General features: G+C 34.0%; 1 protein-coding gene across 1 annotated transcript in view; it reads right to left on the minus strand.

Annotated features, from left to right (window-relative positions):
• The window catches only part of LOC116162975 (DNA damage-regulated autophagy modulator protein 2-like), a 222129-nt gene that overhangs the window by 181861 nt on the left and 17048 nt on the right, over positions 1-23220 (minus strand). The window lies entirely within an intron of this gene.

Below are 23220 nucleotides of genomic sequence, written 5' to 3' on the forward strand. Positions count from 1 at the left end.
CTGACCTTGTGTTTGATTTCTTTTTCTTGCTGTCGTCTGTAGATTCAATTAAATTTTGACAGATAGATAATGATTTTGCTATCGACGAATACTCCTGAAGAAAATTGCTGAAGCTGGTAAGTTGTTTTTTCTATTTGATGCAAACCATTTTTGAATTTTTGAAATACGGAAGCTGGTTCTTTTTTTCCAGAAACTAATTATCCCTTTTTCTGTTTCAGGGGCCCAAATCCGGTACGAAAAAAACTAAAATGTTGTGAAATATTACAAATTTGAAATAAAAAATTGAAAAAGTTACGGTTCTATGGCCTTTTTTTAAAAAAATTATCCTCAATAGGAATTTTCAATACAATTCGATTTGAATAAAATTTTCTTAAGCGCAATTAAATAAATTGCAAATCTTTATCCGCACCAAGCGTACGAAGACGAATGCGTTTTCGAATTGTTGATAGCAAAACTAAATTTCAAGTATAGGTATAATTTAAATCCAAACGACATCTTACGATTAACGTCATAACGTTCCAACCATCGATCACGTGACCGGTTTTTTTGCCGGGGAAATCCCAGGGTGCAACCTTGCACCACGAAGCGAGGACAAGAACCCATTTTACTTTGGGTTTCATTGCAGTGGAAATCCTATTCGCCAAGATCACGAGTTTGCACTACAAAACAAGGTCACTCGTTTAAGTCACGTCTTTTTTTTTAATGCGTTTGGAGAAATTTATAAGGTTATACGAGTAGGTATTTCCAAACGAAGCTACTACAAAAGCCAATTTTACTTTAGCCAAGATAATAACCACCCAATTGCAAGGATAACTTTTTTTTCGTATACGTTTAGAAAATCCACGTCTCTAATTACCGTGAAAAGTAAGTATTTCGATTTCTTGTTAGTCTTCAGCCCTCCGCACACGCTTTAACATTAGCGTATTACCAGTTTCATTAATCTCTCATCATTTCCTAAAAGTGTACGCGACTATAGTAAATGTGAATTTTATAATGTTTAAGTACGGAACCTTTTTTTTGTTTTTCTTGATCGCTTTTACTTTTTTTTTGTTTCTTGTAAAATTTGAAATGAATAATTTGTCATTTTTTTAAGTGGCTCTTGGCGTCCCTAACGCTATCTCCTAATGTACTTATCCGATTTTAATAAAAGTTGAGATATAATGAACGGGAATTACGGTAAATACGTTTCCAAGTGCCCTTTTCAATATATTCTATAGTATTTAACAGGAAATCCCCTCATCATGGTCATGGCCTTGCATCATTCACCAAAGCCACGACCTTGAGCCAAATCTAAAACCACGACCCAAACCATTGAATAAGCACTTTAAAGAAGTATAACTACATAGGAAAACCTGAAATTGGTGTAAGGTGTGTTGCATACACTGCAAAGTGGTTAATTACCACAAATATTGAAGGATATTTGGCCTCGGGCGGTAAATAATGACTATTTTAAACAGGGAAACCAGTTATACTTAGGGGTCCTTTGTTTTCCTTGTTTATCAAACTTGAACAGTGTTGCCATATTTACCAGATCCTTATATGGAGCTAGGTAAAGTTTGATTGTTTATTATGTAAAGATAATGGTCCTTAGAGCAGTTCTTGTTGTTTTCTTATGAGATTAAAACTACATTTTTTACTTTATTTATTGTTCCTTATGATCTTACATTTCAGATTGATCCTCCCTTACATAATATTGTTATTGGCATTGCATAAAAGCTTATTAAATATTTTAGTTTATTCAAACTCAGAGCGCTTGCCAAAAATCTGGCAACGTTGGAATTTTAAAGAAGTAAAGAAATCTGCAAAGTCGGTAACTAGCTTTAAATTTGTGGTTCACTTTCCCCCACAACAGAGGGACGACAGAATCCTGGGCAGATTTTCTTATTTCATCAGTTAACACGGGCGTTATACTTCTTTAAGGTGCTTATTCAATGCTTTAAGTATTTGGCAATTATATTTAGGACACTTCCTATGGTGTTTTTTTCCGACAGGTTGCACTATGCAACAACCTTTCCTATATGTGAGGAAAAATCGGCGTTCTTTCGTATGCTTTGGTCTTAGTGCTAGGTATTGTCGAACTAACTTAAGAGCATTTATTTCTTCTTCCTCCACGATTGTAAAACCTTTAGACGTACCTGTTTTAATCTCTGGCACGTTTACAATTACAACAGATCCTTTATCGGTGATATCGTCAATACACATTTTGACCATTTCATCCCTTCGTAATCCACCAAAAACACCCATCACCAAAACTACTTTATGCAAAAGCTAAATATCGTTAGGGGCACGTTTGATAAACTCAAAAACTTGATCTCCTGTTAAAACCTGTGATTTTTTTGGTTTATATCCCTTCGATTTGACTTTTAAAAAGTAAATTAGTTGATTATAATTTGAAATGTCAGTTTTCTTTTTAACTATGAAAGTTGATTTCAAAAGAGAGTATTTGGTCCATAGCGACGTAGGAGTGTATTTCTCAGACTAAAACAAAATGTATTATCAATAATTTTACATATTTAGGTAGGTATATGTAAAACTTACCAGTTCCTGAAAGTACGACAATAGCACGGTCTCATTTATAGTAAATATTTTATGTTTTGATTGCCAAGCTGTAAATGTTTCGAATTCTTTTTCGTACTTCTCCTTTGATTTAAGCGGTAGCAAAGTTTCTGTTGCCTTTTGCGCATTTTCTTGAACAAATTTTGGTAGCGTATTCATCTTTATTGCAATTGGAAAGCAAACTTGACGTTTCTAAGTAAACAGTTTATTTTGTTTCATAGACTACCATATTATTGTATTGTATTTACGGAAAGAACGCGTTTGCCTCAGCGAAAGCAAGTAACTAATTCTGGATTGTTTTTTAAGAATAAAGTGAAAAATAAAATCTTGTATGCACCACGGCGACGTTACCAGATGATTACGCCCATCGAACGATATCCAGCTCTCGGGCTAAAGCCCTCGAGCTGGATTCCATCGTTCTCCGGGCGTAATCATCCTAGTAACGCCCTTGGTGCATAAATAGCTATTCTTTAATTTGAAATGACTGAGCAATATCTTCACCTCCCCACCTAAGCTCAAACCCAAACGTCAATGAACGTCAAATAGTCCGTTTTAGTTCTAATCAATCAATAAAGGCGACGTTGTCATATGCACTGTACGTTTCGGTTCCAGGCAGTTACGAACAGTAGTCAAAAATTGAATTTGGAAAACGTATACGTTTTTAAGTCTTCACATCTAAGCGTATACGAATAGATGCGACTGGTTTCAAAAATCGACCCCCAGAAATGAAATTAAACAAAAAATCCTATTTTACAAATTTTGACCACAGCCTCCGAATAAACAAACCACTCATGCGTTCGATTACAAATTAAACAAACATAAAAAAATCTTAAGATTATTTACAGTTTTCGGGTTACAAAATCACAATAAAATCTGGTCACACAAAAAAAACTAATTACTAAAAACTTGGTCTTCTTAATTCAACTCCCCCAAACAGCTTGTAGAGACATTGATTGTGATATCTGGCTGAACGCACTAATACGCCACCGATGATTAGAATGGCTGTCCGTTTAAAGTGGACGATACCTTACCTTGCGGACATAAAGGACTGCAACTCGGCCTCGAACTTGGCAGAAAAAGCCGCTAACTTACGCAAACTCCAGTATTTAAACGGGACTGCTTAGATAGCAACGAAATTTCTTAACCCATTAGAGACCCTTGGTAACTCGACAAGCCAATCAACTTGCGACTGGACGTGGACGCGTGTTTTGGTCATTTACGTGAAAGTTAACTCGGAATTATCTTATCTTATATATAACATTTTTAAGAAAACAAACAGTTTGTTTACAATTAAAAAGCCACCTTATCTCTAGAAAATTACATTAATCTTTTACAAAATAAACGAATAAATCAAGTCGAAGCTGTCACAAATGCATTAACAAAACAAAATTAATTACAGAAATTGAGATAAAAATTTTCTTAACCTTAATTTTAAGAAATACCCTTTCTTTTACAATGAAATAAAAAATATAAAATATACGCAAATCGATGCTCAATTTATGATCAATTTATGATATAACTGAAAAGATTATGTTGTTCTGTTTGACAGCATCCTTTCACTTGATTGGATTATACTTATTCCTGTAATTAAATGTAAGAATACCGTTTGAAGTGAGAGAAACAAATTTAGCTGACATCTCGCCTGTCTTTTCCGATCCTGCTAGTTTTAGAGAATTCTCCGGTTCGAAATCGGAAAACTCACCCTGTGTAAGTAATATGTAAATGAAGTATAATAGATTTACATTATTTCATAATCCTAAAGAGATGCTCTTTTGTATACAAAAATAAACAGCGGCTGTATTAGATCAAATAAAAAAGTATGTGTAAAAAATCTTCTTTTTAAATGAATTCTTAGTAAATTGCAACTTAAGATTAAATATTTACGCGAATATAATAGAAAAATGTCATCTTGTCCTCATATTCTCCCCAGGGGGCAATCACTCCTTAAAAGCGAATGTGCCTATAGCGAGTCTTCTTAGAATCAAGTGTCCCGGAAACGAAAGAATTTATAGACAATGAATCCTGACGCTAACGTAGCTTAACGGCAGCTGACTCCAATTTTTTATATTGTACTCCCCCATACATTATCCTTTCTCATATGACGACACAATTTAATTCTTTTTCTTTGTAACACACTAAATAAGGTGAACTCATTTATGAGGCAATCTGACCATCTCAGGCTTTTGAATTGCTATATAAAATTAATCAAGTTGGTTATTAATTACAAAAAAAGAAACTTGCGAAATATTAGGAAACGCCACATTTACTCCCCCTAAATATGAGTTTTGTTTACGAGATTATTTGAATTCTTCTGATCTTTCAGGTTCTTTATATGCTTTGAATTCTACCATTTTTTGGAATTCTGTTTTTGGATACTTGACATTTTTCAGTTTAGATTCTTTAGATTTCTTAATTTTTCTAATTCTTTAATCCACTTACGATCCTTTCGTTTCATTATGTGTTTTAGGTCTGATTCTGGAGACGTACGAACTTCAGATTTATTTGTTTCAAATGATTCTTAAAATCCGAAAAATTAAATTGAGTAAAAAAAACGGAAGAATATAAACAAATAAGAATTTCATGAATCGGAAACCTTCCAAGAGATTTCTTTAGATCTTTCGGACTCTCTTGAGACCCATCGCATTTATGAGGTTATTATGATGTTTTTGATCCTTTATGTTCTTCCTGTCTTCAGGGCATTTCGTTTCTTTGAGGTTCAAAATCCTGCGATTGTAGGACTGTTCCGAATGGTTTTGTTATTGCATTTACTTAACTTTTTAAAATCTTTCTTTACATATTGCTGGGTAAATAATGTCGGTTTGGGACGTTGAGGTTTAGATCTAGGCATTTGAAGTGAAAGCGGGTCGTTTAATTATTAATGTTCATTACGACTCTGGTTAATAAATCTCGTGGGATTACTTATTCGGGATTACTTACGAATAAACACAAAATGATTTTGCGTATCTATTTTGTTTATTTATTTGATTTTAAAAGAAACTGTATTTATTAGAATTAAGGGTGAGACAATTTTTATCTCAAATGCATTTGTGACAGCTCCGATTTGATTTATTAGATTTCATTTATTTTGTAAAAGATTAATGTAATTGTCTAGGGATAAGGTGACTTTTTAGTCAGAATGTTTGTTTTTATAGAAATGTTATAGTTTAGATATTATCGAGAAAAATCGCATACGTGACCAAAACCAAGCGTCCTGTCGCAAGTTGATGATTGGCTTGTCGAGTTATCAAATGTCCTTAATTTTCGAGTTTTTGGAAGAAGGAAGCCCGTTTAAATATGGGGTCGGCGTAAGATCGGGCCTTTTGTTAATTGTGAGGCCGGGGTGTCGTTCGTTACAAGAAGGCTTTTTTGTTTGTTCGAGACTGGGTTGCCAATTTCAGGATCGGGGTGCCGTTCGTTAGAAGATAGTTTTTCGTCAAGTGCGAGGCCGAGTTGCTGTTTTGAAAGTAGAGAAGACACACGTGCTTACGTTTAAGTTGGTAGCTAAGTTAGTTGCCTTTCGTCGCTCTAAGCGAATTCGTTGTTTTGTCGAGGTAAATCCACTACGTGGTGGGAATACCAGTTTCATTAAAGGTATCGTCCACCTTATACGGACAGCTGTTCGAGTCATCGATGGCATATCTGTGCGTTCAGATAGATCTCAACATCTCGACAACTTGTTTGGGGAATTGGATTAAGAAGACCAAATTTTTGTGCGCCACGTGTCGGTTAAGTGGATTGTTCTCTTTAATAACCAGTGTTTTCGTGTGCCGGGATTTTATTGGTATTTTGTAACTCGAAAACTGTAGGTAATCTTAATTTTGACGTTTGTTTAATTTTTATTCAAACGCATATGAGTTGTTTGTTCATTCGGACGCTCTGGTCCAATTTTGTTAGGATTTTATGTTTAATTTCATTTGTGGTTGCAGAATAAATGTTGTTTATTGTCAAATCATGCAAGTCGTGTGTTTATTCGATCCCTTTAACGATTCAGAGATAAGTTTCATGCTCAATTACGATTAATTTTCTTGATCCGCGCCGAAAGTTCATTTTAAATGCTTTCAAAATTTTGGTAAATGATCTTTTTGGAGTTTAAGGAGTTTGAACTTTTGACCATTGTTTACTTGGAATCAGGAATTTAAAGTCAGAATTGATTATTTTAATTGTACCGGGGCGCGAATGTGTACTGAGAGAAATTTCATTAAGGAGCTAGTCCGGTTTGAGGTGTTTTGTAGATTCATGAGATTTTGCAATGCTTGCAATTCTTCGATTCTTCCATCTGCTTTTCGAAATTTTCCGGATTTTTGATTTTTCATATTCTTGGCGTCCATTAACATCTACTGATCCTTAAGATTCTTCAAATTTCCCAATCTTTCGATTTTAAAAACTTTTATAAAATACATTTTTTGGATTCGTTGAATTCTTGAAGTTCTCTAATTGTTTAAATTAAAAAAATCTCTTCAGATTTCTAATACTCCTTGAGTTATTTCTATTGCTCACTCTTTTTCGAATTTTTCCGTTTCTTCAAAATCCGTTTTTATTCATCAAATACCTTAGATTTCTTGGACCTTTTTTTATTTACCTATTTTGCTGGTTTCCTGCGCTTATTCGGATCCATTGCTCTCAGAACAAGAAACAATGATAGAGACGCCTTGCGGCTGTTCAAATCGTGTAATTCATGTCTTTTGTTTCCTTATGTCGCGTCATAAACTTGTAACATTTCACGAGGTGATTTTCAAATGAATATTAATAACATAGGTAGGTGGAAAGAGTTAATTAGACGTACCATTCTCCATCTGTGAGTATCGTTTGTCGACACAGATTTTTCGGAAAAGTAAAATAGTACCTAATTAAGTTGGATAATTCCGTTATCTAAAAACGTAGGTACTTTTAATCGTATGCAGCGTAACACATTTGCAACACCCTCATTTTCGAAAAAATGCAAATTTTGTCTTTTATAAACTGCGATAAATCACAATCACTGTCTTTTACATTGACTGATGTTAGTGGTAGGTAAACATCTTCCTTAGTTCCTTGTAGAATAAAATTTGCATAAATGTTAGTAAGAAGAGCTTTTGAGTTTGTTTACATTTCAATTATGGGTATTGATCACAGCAAAACGTTACTTTTAGGAAATTGAAATTGAATTAGTTAGACCTTCGAAATTAATGAAGGTATGTAAATAATATTCCTTGCTTGAGTATAAATACAACCGGGTACAGAATTTCAAAGTTTGTTTGTTTATTTATTTGAAGTTAGTCACTCACGTTAAAATTCTGTTGAAAATCAATTTCCGTAATTGGAAAGGTTTCAAACTTTTAGTATCGACTTTCGTTTTCTTTGAAAGCAAGACATACGAAAATACTCTCTTTCAAACTTGATGGACTACGGTTTTCATTGAAGCATGGTGCAGTAAACATCAGATTTGGGAGGGTTTACCTACATTTCCTGTATCAGCAATACACAATGAAAACAAAACGTTGAAACCTGTAATGGATTACGTTATAAATGCCTGGGGTTCTTCGCTTCCGCAAATAAAATTATTAAAAAATGGCTATTTGAAGATGCTTTAAAATGCTGTTAACCTCAACAAATGATGGAAAACAAGGCACCAAGCTAGTCCAATCCCATAATTGGCATTTTTCCTCTTTTCAAAACTGGTAATTTGCTTCACTTTTGTAACCCTTACTCTACACTTTCAGGAAGAATCGCACTCTGACAATCGTCTTATTTAACAACCTCTAAAACAGTGCGCACGATACTTGAAACTTTTTCGATAGCTCTCTTTGTTACTAAAATATTTGAACTTTTTGAAAATGCCGATTTTCCAATTATCTACGAAACGAATTATTTTTTTCAAAATATCGCATCGGAATATCTATCAGCATCAAAAACTACACAACTTTGCAAATTTTTCCCGAATCTGTAAGTATAAAAATAACAAAGATAGTCATGCTATCCTACTCAACTTAAAACACCCTGTATAACATTATTGTGGTAAAGGCGCGTTGGGTCTAAAAGTCATCAGTGTAGTAAGGGGTTCGATATTAGAGACATTGCCTCCAACGCCAACGCAGGGGAATATTAAATTTATGCCTAATGTACTACTGCACAATAAACTTCGCGTTAGTACATTGCCTCAAGTCGCGCACTCTGCTCAGGCTCAGCCATACCAGGATAACATTTATCGTGATAGCTAATAATAGATTTAACTGAATAATTTTAATTTTCTGTAGCGACCAAAAAAAGTTAATTACTTTCATTTCGTGCAACAGAAAATCGATGGACATGAAAATTTAAATGGGTAACTTTCGGTGAGCTTACATTTCCTGTTATATTGAATAAAGCGTGCCCGCCAGCGTCAAAATCTATAATCAAGACAATTCAATCAAATCTTAAACTGTTTCCATTTGTGTTATTATTCAGGGTTGCTATAAAGTCATGGAAGAAGGCTCTCCTGCTGAAACAGTTCGCTATATTGATTTGCAATGCGGAGGACTTCTCTGTTATGCATATTCCGGAATGAAAAAGACATTTCTTCATGACCCCAATATTCAGGGCGGTCGCATATTGAATTTTTCTTAAATGAAAATCCAATCACTGGAACTATTCCAGCAGGAGAGCCTGGTTTATTTACTTTAGATCAGATTACATCGTAATAAATATTCAGAAATGAAACAGTAATTTTCCTGGCCTGTGTAAAACAATATACAGGGTATACCGTTTGAGATATAAACATGAAAATCAGAACGCTTTTTAGTGCGACTGCCATCGTGCATTTTTTTAATAACTCACGAACACTCGGGTTTACTATACTGGGTGTCACCGAATCTATTAGACAAGCCATAATTTCCAGAGTATTAGATGTATCAAAATGAAAGTTGGTACAGGTAAATGGTATGTGAAGATGAGAATTTTCACATATTTTTCTCTTTCCGCTCTTTTCCGGTTTGGTCCAGGCTTTGAATTTTTAAATGGAACAAAAAAAATCCTTTTTTCGGAAATTGCTTGTCAAAAAAGGGTTCCCATTTGAAAATACTAGACAGGAAAGTGTAATTGTTTTATTTCTGTCTCATATTAGCCACTAAAACTTTGCGATTGTATTTTTCTGAGATCACCTAAGGTCCTTATATTAGTTTTGGTCCGATCATGGCCACCTAGACGCAGCTCTAAAAATCAAGTAGGCGTAAAAACCTTTGAAACGGTCACATTTTGATTCAGAATTGTTTCAGAAATCCAAAAATATACAGGGCGTTCTTTTAAAATTTCAAAACCTGGACCATTTCCGGTGACACCGGAAGTGAGCGGAGAGAGAAACTCTCTTCTTCACGTACCATTTACCTGTAAGAAATCTCATTTTGATACACCTAATACTCTAGACATTATGGCTTGTCTAATAGATTCGTTGACACGCAGTGTAACCAAATCGAATTGCGTTTCAGTGTAGTTCCAATTTCCACGCGTTTGTGTTATGTTATAAATTGTAAGTGATAAATAATAATTACAGTTATAAATTAATCCACTTTAGGACTGTTATAAATTTATCGTTATTTAGTTGTAATAAATGAAACCACGTAACTAAATTTACGTTACACTGATCTGATTTCGACATTTGGTATCTGGGGGTTTTTGAACATGAAAATCACGAATCTGAAATTATTTTTCGCAAATTCGAAACAAAAAATTGCTCTGCAATTCTTTTGATCTCCTCTACTACCCAATTTTTTTACATACTAATATGCAACACCCTGTATAATACTCTTAAAAGTGCAAAATTCTTTAAAGAATGAAACTAAATTATACAATACTATACCTACCTATATTTTTATTCAGGAAATACTGGACTACCCAAAACTATAAAAATATACGGGGTGCCCCATTAAAGTTATTGAAAAGGTATTTTGTTGGGCACTGAAAATAAGTCGGGATCAAGATATACTGAGAAACTCTATGTTTAAACTCTTTACGCATTGCCTAACTTTATACATTTGCAATATCTGTCATTTTTATTTAGTTCGAAAACACTACTAAAAGTCTATGTGATTTATACGCTGAAGGACCATCAAGCTTTTTTTTATCTCGACGGGTCAGACTTTGTATCTCGACGGATCGACTTTTTATCTCGCCCGGTCGACCGGTCGAGAAAAAAGTCGACTGGCCGAGATAAAAAGTCGATCGGTCGAGATGCAAAGTCTACCGGTGAAGATAAAAATGCGACCGGCCGAGATAAAAAAAAATTTGATGGTCCTTCAGCGCTTTCGTAAATATACGCAGAATTTTACAATCTACAAAAAAATTGTATATGTACGACTGCTTGATAATGCGGTGATTACAGTCACAATTAGTGGCCATAATTTGCAATATTGTGGCCTAGTCCATAATGATAAAGTAAAACGGCCGCCTGTCAATGTGACAGTCGTACTTAGGTGTCAATCCAAGGTAAATTCAAGTATTTTAGAAATACTTGACAAATGCTTGACATCTGTTGTCAATGATATATAGATTTGATCGTTTATTGAATTCCATGAAAGTTTCATTTTTAAGGGTTGTTGCAGTCGTACATAAAGCTTTGTATATATCGCGTCCATAAATAGGCTTTATGGGGACTCGCCTTGTTTATTTGTGCCTCGCTCGCAAGCTCGCTCGGCTAAATAAACGGCTCGTCTATAAAGACCCAGTTTATGTACTTGATATAGCTATTACAACTTTACTGTAAAATTATTAGGGGAGAAAATATTTCAATATAAAGAAATCACCATTGAAATCCCTATGGTGCATAAACCAATTCTACACCATGTAGATATATGATTATACGTAGGCATTTAGTATTTACCATTATATTCACAATTCGTGTCTATTTATTTATTGCAATACTCATAATAAAAGCATTTAGGTATCCGTGGGATCTATTGTTTATATACTACAGAATTAGTGTACCTTCTAATTAGCCGAAGTAAGTGCAATGGGCGGGTCTAGATGAGGGGAGGAGAATGAAATTCAAATCCACACAGTTTTTATTCACCAATTTTTGCTAAAAATAGTATGTCTCATGCAATTGTATGCCATTATGTATGAAAATCGCTATTTTCAATTTTTGTTTTACACCCATTTAATATTTACGATTTCACAAATTTCAAATTCACTTTTTGAGTAAACTTTCTATTTTTTTAAAAATTATCTAAACATAGTTCACTCATATACATCGCCCTTAACCATTGTACCAAATTACATGAACTTTCAATCATTCATTTTTGCTCTGGAATTGAACAAGGAATACATGATTTTGCATATGCGGTTTAAACGTATACAACAACCTTGCTTGTAGTCCGTCCGTCGGCGCGGTGGTAGATTAGGCGTGTTTTGTTCTAGAACAATCGAACAAACTTGAGAACACTCGAGTTTACTATGTAAGCAAATGGAATTGCGTTTCAGTTTAGTTCCAACTTCGACGCGCTTGTGTTATGTTATAAATTGTAAGTGATAAATAATAATAATAATTATAAATTAATCCAATTTAAGACTGTTATAAATTTATTGTTATTTAATAAATAAAACTAAGTAATTAAATTAACGTTACAATAATTGCTAATGGAAGCGTTTTAATTGTAATGTCTTTTATCTCCAATTGAGCGTGAGAGCGTTGGTTCCATTTATAATAGTGATCCTGCATATTACTAAAACGTTTGAATCTAACGCATATTGTTTCCCTGGCGTTTCATCATATCCATGTGTCCCTTATGCTTTCATTACTATATATCGCTTAGAGCTCTATTGTGACATTGTGTATGCGTATGCTATGAGCCTTTCCATCGTTTTATTTTATAGGGTAAAATTTCTTCTACAGGAAATGCTTTCAGATTATATTTCCTACGCCTACCTAATGAATCTGAACATTCGCCTGGGTGTCAGTTTTTGTTTCATTTTTTGCCGTGTTATGTTGTTACATAATTCATTGATGTGGATGTAAGGTTGGATTTGGATATTATATTTGCAAAATGGTACTGTCGCTTAGTTACAAATTTCGTAAAGTTCAGGTAATTCTACAATACGAAGCAGTAAATCCAATTAGAGGGAATAATTTGCGCGAGTAAATATAAATATGTGCATTGTCAAGTTAAGTACTCAGCTACTTCCTCAACGAAGGTACATATAAATTTATTCCTATTATCTGTTACCTAATTAACGTCTTATTCATTACCTCTCGTTTCAAATCCAAAGCATTGAACTTCCTTTTACGTATGTATATGGTTTGGAATGGAAAAAGTACCACATATGTTGTAAATTAAGTTTACACATCGTATGGTATATTCCCTTGATGTTCTCTACTATGTTCATTTCATAATCAACATCCAGCAACGCTGTTTACATATTTTAAAACATGTAAAGCGAGGGTTGCACAAATTTATCTACCCACTGAATGAGGTAATAAATTATTTTTTATTTCCTATGCAATTTGTATGAACTTGAGGTGGTAGTTCTGTAAAAATACCTTCTGTAGGTAAAAATCGCGTTATAAATGTAGGTATCGGAGCGAAATATGGAAATTTTGCAAATCAGAATTTACGCTACTTCGAACTTTATGCGAAACTCTCGACTTAAATGAAAAAGTTTTCGTAAGTACACATTTTCCGAAGTTAAAAGTTCTTAACTTTATCATCGCGTTACAGAAACGAATATGAAAGCTTGACATTTTGATCCAATTATTCAATAATGGAATTCGTTTTTATAATGTATACGTATTGTATTTTAATCAGGAAAGTTTGGGGGTGGGGGTGGTTTTGATTTCTTTTATTCTAAATGTGTTTTGCTATACCTAGGTATAGGTACTGAATTTGAATATGATTTTTTTTTGCATATTTAATCACTGTAAGGGTATTCACGGGCTCCACAAATTCGTAAAATTTTATAATAATTCAAACTTCCTACAATTTTGATTGACTATTTGGCGATTTTATATGATACTCTTGAAATATTGAAATTTTGTACAAAAATAGCATAGTTTTTAAAAGAAAGGCCTCTTTAGCCCTAACGCAGGCATGGTTCTGGAAGAGAATGGAGCTAGGGTTAACAATTTCAGATTTCAACATAATGATAGCATTATGCAAAACAACATTTCTTCGAAAATAGTGTTATAACCAACAATAACAATTTTATTGTAAAAAAATTTTCATCGAATCTAATATTGACGTGCGGGGTGAGTTCAGTATAAGGAAAGAATAAAAGGAACCAAATAATTCGTTCAGCCAAGTTAATGCAATTTACTAGTAAAGTACAATCATTTTAAACCACAATAAGCGTTTCAGGTTACCTGTCAACCGAAATTGTGGTAGTTTACGTTTACATTGCGAAACGTCAAGTTTAACGACCTTTTTCATTATTTTATCGCGTTTTGCTACACATGCTGATAAAAATCCGTTGTTGTTCATAACGAACAATAATAGGAGCATAACTTCCATAAGTCCCAGTGCGATATTCTGCGCCAAAAGTTGTATAACCCAAAAATTCCATCGGATTTACTAAGAAAATGTAAGCAACTGATTCGTTATTTTGCACGAGAAAGAGATAGTGGTGGTCCACTTTTACCAGTCGCAGTACTAAGAGAAGTGACTGAGTACTTACTATAAGAACTATAAGAATTCTTATACGTAACAAGTTTCATTTCACAAATTAGTGGCACAGAGAAGTGAAGTTTGAGCACCAATAATAATTAATTTGGAAGATGAATCACATCAATATGCTATTTTATTGTTTTCCGGTTTTTCAAATATCAACTTCAAGATTTGAAGTCCACAAAATGGCTGGTTAACGGCGCCTGCGGTGTTTTGAAATTCATGGAGAGATCCGAAAGGAACGCGTCTTCGGTAAAAAAAGGCTGTGGTTCGATTTTTACGAGGACGAAAACGGAGAGATCGGCGAGCAAGTTAGGCGAAAGTTTATCGCCCTTGAGACGTTCAATAACCAGTTGGAACGATGCTTTTGGGAAAAAATATGACGTTCTTAGAATCTAGAAATTCGTGATCTGATTTCTATTGCGACACAATTTGAAATGTTGTCTGGATTTTCTTTTGCTTTTGCTGTCTTTGTTAATTTAGTTTGTGTATTTGTCAGGGTTTTTGTCCTGAAGAAGGTTTCCCTGACATCATTTGGTTGTGTGCGTACTATATTTTAAATGCTCTCGTTTTTTCTTACGCACAAAAGATTTTGACGCATTTTTCTGAACGCTATTATCCATACTTTGTCCGTCTATACGACTACTAGTTATTCAGTTTCCTTTCCCATTTGTGTATTTAAAAAAACGCCACTTTTAACACCGACTGCCACCCAGATCGGAAAGTACCGCGAAACGTCGGTCGTTTGTAAGTATGTTGTTTGCTTGCTTGTTAAGTTGCTTCTCGACTTCTGTACTACGGGCATTCTTATTACGAAAACAATTTTTTTTTAAATTTTTCCTTTACGTTCAAATAATAATGTCAACCTTGTTAGTAGCGACATACCGAAACATTTTTTTAGTAATTGGTCAATAGAAGTCGTTGATGTAATGGGTATCACCACCCACAATGCAGCACCTTCTGTATTGCTGCCTACAACCGTAATACCTTCCATTGATTGCATTATGCTATGTAAACATACTTAGTGATCCTACTATACATAGTTGCGTAATTAGCAAACTTAATTCCATTTCCAATTACAAATAATTGACAGCCCAACGGAAAACTTCATTAATAATATAGCACAAGTCTGTAACTCCTAGCATTAATTTATTATGTCCATCCCTGACCAACGCTCCCATTTGTTGCATTTATTCATACTATATCGACCGACCACACACAGATTCATAAAGGCTTATAGCTATGCAAATATTGTCTCTAATTTAATTAATTAATGCTAATTGAAAAGAATTTACCTTGTCTTGCAGTTTTAAGGTGCGTACGCATTCGTTATTTCTATTTTAAAATTCCAGTTAAATTTAAAGATTCTTACTGCTTAATTAGTAATTAACAAGAATCTATAAAGTAGATCATTTCAGTACTTATTAACTAACATGGGGATTTAAAACGGGATATCCACTTTCAACATTGCACAATTTGACATTCATTCTTGGATCGTCGAGTATAAATTTTTTGAATACATATTTATTTGGATTTTCTTGGTGTACTGCTCCATTCTAATTATTTGTTGAACTTAAATTGTATATATTGTGAATAAATAGTCCAAATAATTAAAATTATATGTTTTGTAGGTTATTGCTTTCAAATTTCACCGTCAGACCTAGCTGAAATAACATATATAAAATGAATGCGATTATACATGTGTGTGCTTATCGTCAAATGTGCTAATACAAATATTGCGTCATAATTATGCGAATCGCAATGTTACCGTATACAAGTATGTAAAATAATATCGATGGTGATGGTTTTTATGAATAATCGCCTCATTAATCACTTTGACCGTAACATATACATTACACGGTTTACTAAACTTAACATACATGTAATATAATTTGGGCTATTTATTCACAATCGTTCTATTTAAAGCTTCAAATTCTACTTAAATGAAAAAAAATAAATTACAGCCTCCTATTTCCAACAACGAAGCGTGTGTCTGAACTTCCGATATAACAAATGGTACACAATTTTTATCTGAAGTGGGGTCTATATGCGTCTATTCGAGTAAGAAATGTTAAGTTTCAAAGCCTTTATCAGACACATATTTGGATATTTCAAATATACATATCAGCTTAGTTTTAATAACATTCGCTACGCCACGGAAAGGTTTTTGAATTATTTTTTCGAAATTTTGATCATTTAAAAGTATGTGTTGTTCAAAATGTTACAAAACCTTACTTAATTTTTACTTAGATAACGTGCTTAATGTAACAGGTAATCGCTTCTGTTAATTTGCCGGTATAAGACATTTTTTTTACTTGTAATATGCGAGAAAATAAATCTCGTTAAGATATGAAACGAGTGTTCAAGCATATAAGAACCGAAACGCTACAGTGTTGCCGGTTCTAAAGACCATCGTGACGAAGAATGAGGAACGGTATTTCTGCTATACCTTCGCATGTATAAAAAAGAGAGTGAATGCTTCAGTTGCGTTGCGGTCGTTTCGTATTTGGGATGCGGCACGTACTTAAGTAAAAATCGGGTGGGAGAAGGAGACTCTTAGTCAATCCTTTGAAGCGATCTCGTAACGTAAGTGGGGAAATTTGTAGATCACGTAAACCGAAATTCTATTGTGAGTTGCCTACTAAATTTTTTAGGTCGCGTAAAATTTCATTGTTAAGGTTAGGTTGTGCCGTTATTTTCGACGAAACTATTATCGTGGGTACATTTAGTGGGAGCTGCCCTTTCGAACAAAATAAAAAATAGCGTTTTTATGCAACGAAAACTTCGTCGTATAGCGAAAACTAATGGACGGCTGATATAATTTTCAACTGTGAATGGTGCGAAGTGTTACCTTTTAAATTGAAAACAACAGTTTCGATTCGTAGTATTATAGGACTAGCGGGCTCTTACTTAAATAAATTGTTACCACGAAAGCTTTGAGGTCCAAGGTGCCAAACGTTTCATTGCTCTATATTTGAAGTGACTAGTTTATCAAAATTGTCCACCTTTATTTTGTATACGAGGTGTTAGTAGATCTACATTAAACGGCAACTGGTAAAAAAGTTTAAAGACAATTAATTCGTACTTTGGTTGTCTGTTGAAACCCTAAAATTATAAGGGTAATTTTAAGACATTTCCTACTGCGGAACATTGGTAATTATTCCGGTAAATAAACGAAATTTTAACTAATAACTTGCGAGAAACCTGAAGTACGCTTTGATTCAGATTCAAATTCGTCAACCATCTTTCTGGTCACACAAAAGGTCTAATTGTATTGTACAAGGCGTCAATCCAATTTCCCAAATTGTTGCTACAGCCTTCTAAAGTCAACTGAAGAAAAAAATGTTGACATCAATAATTGTAAGTTATTTTGAATTGTGTAACCATAGGGGACGATTCTTTTGGGGATTTTGTATAAAAGATTTACGTTTAAAGTCATTCCTGAAGAAGCCAGTCCACGGGAATGTATCTCGTATGTACATTTTAAGGTGATCAACGAAGAGGGTTGCCTTTGATTTTCTTTTAGGGTTTTAATTTCAAATTCTAATTTGAAGTTCAATTTATGGTATCAGTTTAAGGACCAGTTCCAATTCAATTTTAAGTATAATTCCGGGTACATTTTATATACACATGTGGGTAACCTTGGAGTAAATTCACCATCGATGCTCGCATGCCAACACCTCTTGACAGACTGTCCATCTGCTAAAAGAGCCGCCATTTGCTGAAATTAGGTGACGGCGTAATAATAGTAATAATAATAATAATGGTTTTATTTAGTTAACCCGTCAACTAACACAAAGAATTAACACAATTACATTGTAATAAGTTGAGGGCAGCTAAATTGGGCGATGTTCAGATACAGACGAGGATTCTGCTCTTCCACATTACCCACTCATAACTATATTTAACAAATTAATAATGCAATGGAATAGCAGACAAAATTTAATTTGTGATAACTGTTAAACTATATGACGTATAATACATTGGTAATTTTGTTAACGTCAGTACCTCAGTATCTATCTATTTATTATCTTGAGATCTCTGTTAAGTGAATCAGACCCGCTTATGCTATTGCCAACCCTCCACTTCTTTCTGAAGCGGTTGGTCGATTAATTATCGTACTTGTTATACAAGCTTACTACAAGTAAGGCATTGTTCAGTTCATTGTATTCCGTGCTCGGCGACTTAGAGGTTTTCTTTTGTTTGCAGGTTTATGGATCCGGGAACTGAGCTCACTTCTCTGGATGACATCTAAGTTACACTAAGGTAAGCGTTGCCTTTTTATGTTTTGCTTGCTTGCTTTGTCAAGTTACTATGATTTTTATGTGTGTGACGTAACTTATAATTTTAAAGATTTGAATATTTGCATGTTACGCTATTGGAGGGACAGTTTTTAATTTGCCATTTAATGACATAAAACCAGCATTTATTTTGGTAATTGAATTGATTTGTACTCTTAGTAATACCCCCGTATCTTCTCAATTTCATGCGGAGAGAGTTAAGTTAGAAATTGAGTGGCGCTCAACCCTTGATAAGTTAAGATTAATTTACCCAGAACGAACTACCGCTGTGGAAGATTCTCAAGCTTTCATTTTGTGTTTAACCCTGAGCCTGGGGTCTTAAGTTGTTTCCATACTACTCCGGTATTTACCTTACGAATTAGGAAAGCTGCAGGAAAACCTAATTCGGAGTAGCCGACCGAATGCTCGAAACTGATCTAAGGAAACTCCCCACAGATGAAAAATTCTTACCTTAGACCAGGTTCGAACACCCGACTTTCCGGCTATGTAGCCCAACACTCTACCACTGAGACACATAGCTTTTATCAATAAATGCACCACTCGCAAAACTAAGAATAGTAACAAAACAATTGTATTAAATTTCCACAAGCTACCCAATAATTAAATAGAATATCAACAACTATATTATTGATACTGGACAGAAGAGGCACAGTGGCTGTCAGGTGAATTTAATGCAAAACTTGATTTTAATTTTGGTTGCGTACAAATTACTGACGAGATAGAAACAGCTACTTGATCTGAGAATTACAGCAATAAAACAACGAAGGACCGAAGGTTGGAGAGTACAAAATGTATGTTTAGATACCACAAACGCCAGGGGGTTTTTAAGTTTTCGAAGCGCAATATAAATGAGTGTGATGATAAATTACATAAATAAACATAAATAATTTCGTTGAACCTTTGTTTTAAAAGTAAATACCTACTACAGAATTACCATTTTTACCCTTGGGAATAATCTACTAAATTAAATGTGAAGGTATTTCAATACTTCGGTTTTGACTGGTATTGAAAATTTGGCCCAATTATTTTTAATGTAGATTTTACAGAATTTTTCACAAAATAGAACATCGCTAAATTAAGCTTGCCAATGCTACTCACTTTAGAATTAAAACTTGGGAGTGTACATTAGAAATTCTGTAAAACTTTCTAAACATTCAGAAACTTCCGTATGGTTAGGACCTTATGGATCCTCAGGATCTTCAGGGTATTCAGTGTGTTTTGATAATATGCATAACATCTTCTAAATGTATAGAATTCTTGTAGCATCTCCAGAGTCATCAAACCATTCAGTACCTTTGGATTTTTAAAGGTTTCAGAAACTTCATAACTTTCACAATGTTTCGAATTTTCTAAACCACCGGACACCTTATAATTACAGTAGTGAGCATTTGCTAAATACCGAAAAATAGCCCGAAATCAAACATTCAAAATCAGTTCGGAAGGGTCCGTTAGCTTGGCCCCCCCCCCCCCACTGAGAGATTTGATAGTCGTATTATGTTCAAATGAATGCGCTCGTTATGCGCTCATATGCGCCACCGATAATAACTCTTGCGCCATTATCGTTTTTTAGAAATCCGAAAAAAACATTTGGGGGGGCCAAGTGAACGTAGCCCCCCTCAGTACATATTTAGTCGCTTGTAACTAGGTCACCTGATACATTTGGTTATGCGCTCAATTGCGCCACATGAATTAAAGCTAGCGCCATTACGGTTAATAGTCGCCGAAGTAAGCTTAGTATTCCGATTCATAAATATCACAGTCGACCAGCTAAGTTGTATCAAATTATGATTGAAGCAAAAAAAGGGCAGAAAAGCATATAAGCGTAATGAAAATATGAAATAATATAAACTAACTATAATATACCTTACAAATATAAGGGTACAATTATAGTTTCTAGAATTAAGTTGGTAACAGGTTCGTAATACTCCTAAAAGTCATGTTAAAGATAAGAAACGCTTGTGCAAAGATAGATTTTGCAGATTTAGAAGTTAACGGGACGGATCTACCCTCTAAATGTAAGAGTAAAACTTCTACAATAACTTTGTAACAGGCTGGAAGAGCTTTTCTATAGTCATGTTCTGTAAGAATAGGATTTGCAGATTCAGAACACTCTTAACGTATTAATTGTGAACAATTTTTGTGCTGATAGAGAATATTTTTTAAAACGAAATAGATTCGTAATTTATTAAGTTATAAAGGTAGTAGCATGGAAAATTTATTGATGTTTAGCTTCTTCGTAGGTGATTCATGGGGATGGGGTTCTTTACACATAAATATTTAAAAGACGCCTGGCATACATTCAAAATTATACGCAATACAATGCAAGAAAGAATAGGGAATGCAGTCTCTTCCATATCTAATTAAACTACATGATGCAACTGATCCATTCGTGCTAATTAAAACTTTCTACTGCAAAAATTAAATGTTTTCCAAATTAAATTAAATTTGGACTTTCTTTTATATACAAAATTAAAGTGAAATATTTAATACATTGTCTAAATAAAATAGATCCAAATTCCACTATCTTTACATTTTTCACTAATGTTAACGATGAACATTTAAAATCATCCCCCAAACATCGTGGCTCGTTCCTTTCTATGCACAATAAAAATTATGGCAATTTAAAAAAAATACACACTCTATGGCTAACAAAGTTGAACCCATTTATATGGAAATTCGCATTGAAACTGATTAAACCAACCCTAAGGTGATTTATACGTGTTCCGGTGGAAAGTGAATACAGCCGCAGCACCCATCTTACCTTTTCGCTTTTCATCTATTTCAATAAAAATTAGATCCATAAAATTGAAAAAAACTTCTACGGCGTTTCGATACAGTAGCCTTAATAGAAGAGAAAACCTAATCCTTGCCAAATCCATACGTAATAACATTACAGAATACAGGCCGGTTCCAAACAGCCAATTTATACAGATTTGAAAAATAAAATAAATTTACAATTGCTTGATTAGTATGTAATGGGCCTACATTTTTTTAATTAAAAAACTAATTTCTATAACGGGGTAGTATTTGAATTTGACAATGAAACTTAAAGGTTGAATTTTTCAGTGGCGCATTAATTATTAAAATAGGTAAAATTATTATAGCATGCTAAGTGTGAAAATTGTATCCTGGATCTTACTTAGAAATACATATCCGCGTTCTGTTCCGCCACTTGCTTATACGAGTATGTTTGTAAATTAAAGTTATTAAATTATTATATAAATTGACAAGCTTTAATTTTATGGAATACAAATCTTCAATTTTTTTCAACATTGCTATTTGATATTTTTACACAAATCTCTTCTTCTCGAACTTTTGAAAAAACTTTGGCATAAAAACTGGGTCGCACCAAAGATTCGAATAAACACACAATTAATTGATTGAAATTATTCGGAAACACATGAAACAATTAAAATAAAATCTCTGTAAGAAAGAAAAGCTTATTTGTCCTTAATTAAAACCCCGCACACACGCAGGCAATAATTAAAAATAAAAAAATTAAGTTAACGGTTTTTTTATTATTATTAAAAACACAAAAATACTTGCTTCCATTTTTCTTTTATAAAGTAAAGTCAATCTAATTGGCTTGATAAATATGTTCAAAAATTTTCGGTTGCTGCTCGGGCGGTAGAAACTTAACTTTCACTAAGCAGACAACTGCTTTGTTTACTCCCACTCGAACTTTTTCTGAATACGGTCAAAGCGTTTTAAAAACAACTAGGGCAAACTGACCGAGATTTAGCGTCACGAAAAACTAACAGCTAGCAGTAGCCATATTCCCATATTTAATTGAACCCACTATAAAACATCCTTCTTCATGATTTTCAAAAACACCGCCAATCACAACGGACTTGTTCACGCCTGCTACGAAAGAGCCTGATGCGTGTCCCCACTTACGCCGAAAATAAGGCGCAAAACGTAAAACACCTGCATCTTCTAACAGCGATAAGAACACGTGCGTTAATTAAATTTTATCCGACAATAAAACATCTTATCGTAAACAACCAGATGTCCCTACATTTTAATACGTAATTTTACGTGAGATAACAAATTGAAGTAAATAAACCAACCTTTTGCTTATTCATAAATCATCCCTCAGATTTACAACAAACAAACAATATGTTTGTTCGTCTGCTAAACCATTAACACTTTATACATATAGTTACCCTTTCTCTCACTGTACGTGTACGGTAATACCACTTTAAGTCTAAGTACAGTTTAGACCGAATACAGTCAAATGTAATATCAAAATATAATGCTAGGGGACACAAAACTGTGGTTGTGACAATGAATTATTAACATACTTATTTCAGGAAAACGATTGTGCTCAATGAAACGACAAACTTATTCATCGATTGAGATTGGTTGGCGAGACATAAAATTTAAGAAAGGGAACAAGTTGTACGGTTTCCAAAACGTCCTACTACAACCACGTTTCCTTTGTTTCAATTGCTCACGTAAAATGCCAATGTTTTGTTACTGTTCCCATGTTGCTACGGATGGTCTGTGGTCACTACGGTATTTGCAGCAAAATTCGCTTACTGTTGACTGACCATCCAATACGTCAACGTGTTAAAAACGTTCAATCACTAACTTTTAACAGTTTACCACTCTCCCCCAATTTCCCGCATATCGAGTTCAATGCCACAATGCAAAAAATGATTGGGACTAAGTTACGTAGCCCTTATTTATTTCGCATGCGATTGTAGTCTCGAACAGTTTAGGTTTTTATTTTTATACCCACAAGCCGAAAGTTT

The sequence above is a fragment of the Photinus pyralis genome, unplaced genomic scaffold (genome assembly GCF_008802855.1).
Source record: "Photinus pyralis isolate 1611_PpyrPB1 unplaced genomic scaffold, Ppyr1.3 Ppyr1.4_LG2, whole genome shotgun sequence".
Classification (NCBI taxonomy): domain Eukaryota; kingdom Metazoa; phylum Arthropoda; class Insecta; order Coleoptera; family Lampyridae; genus Photinus; species Photinus pyralis.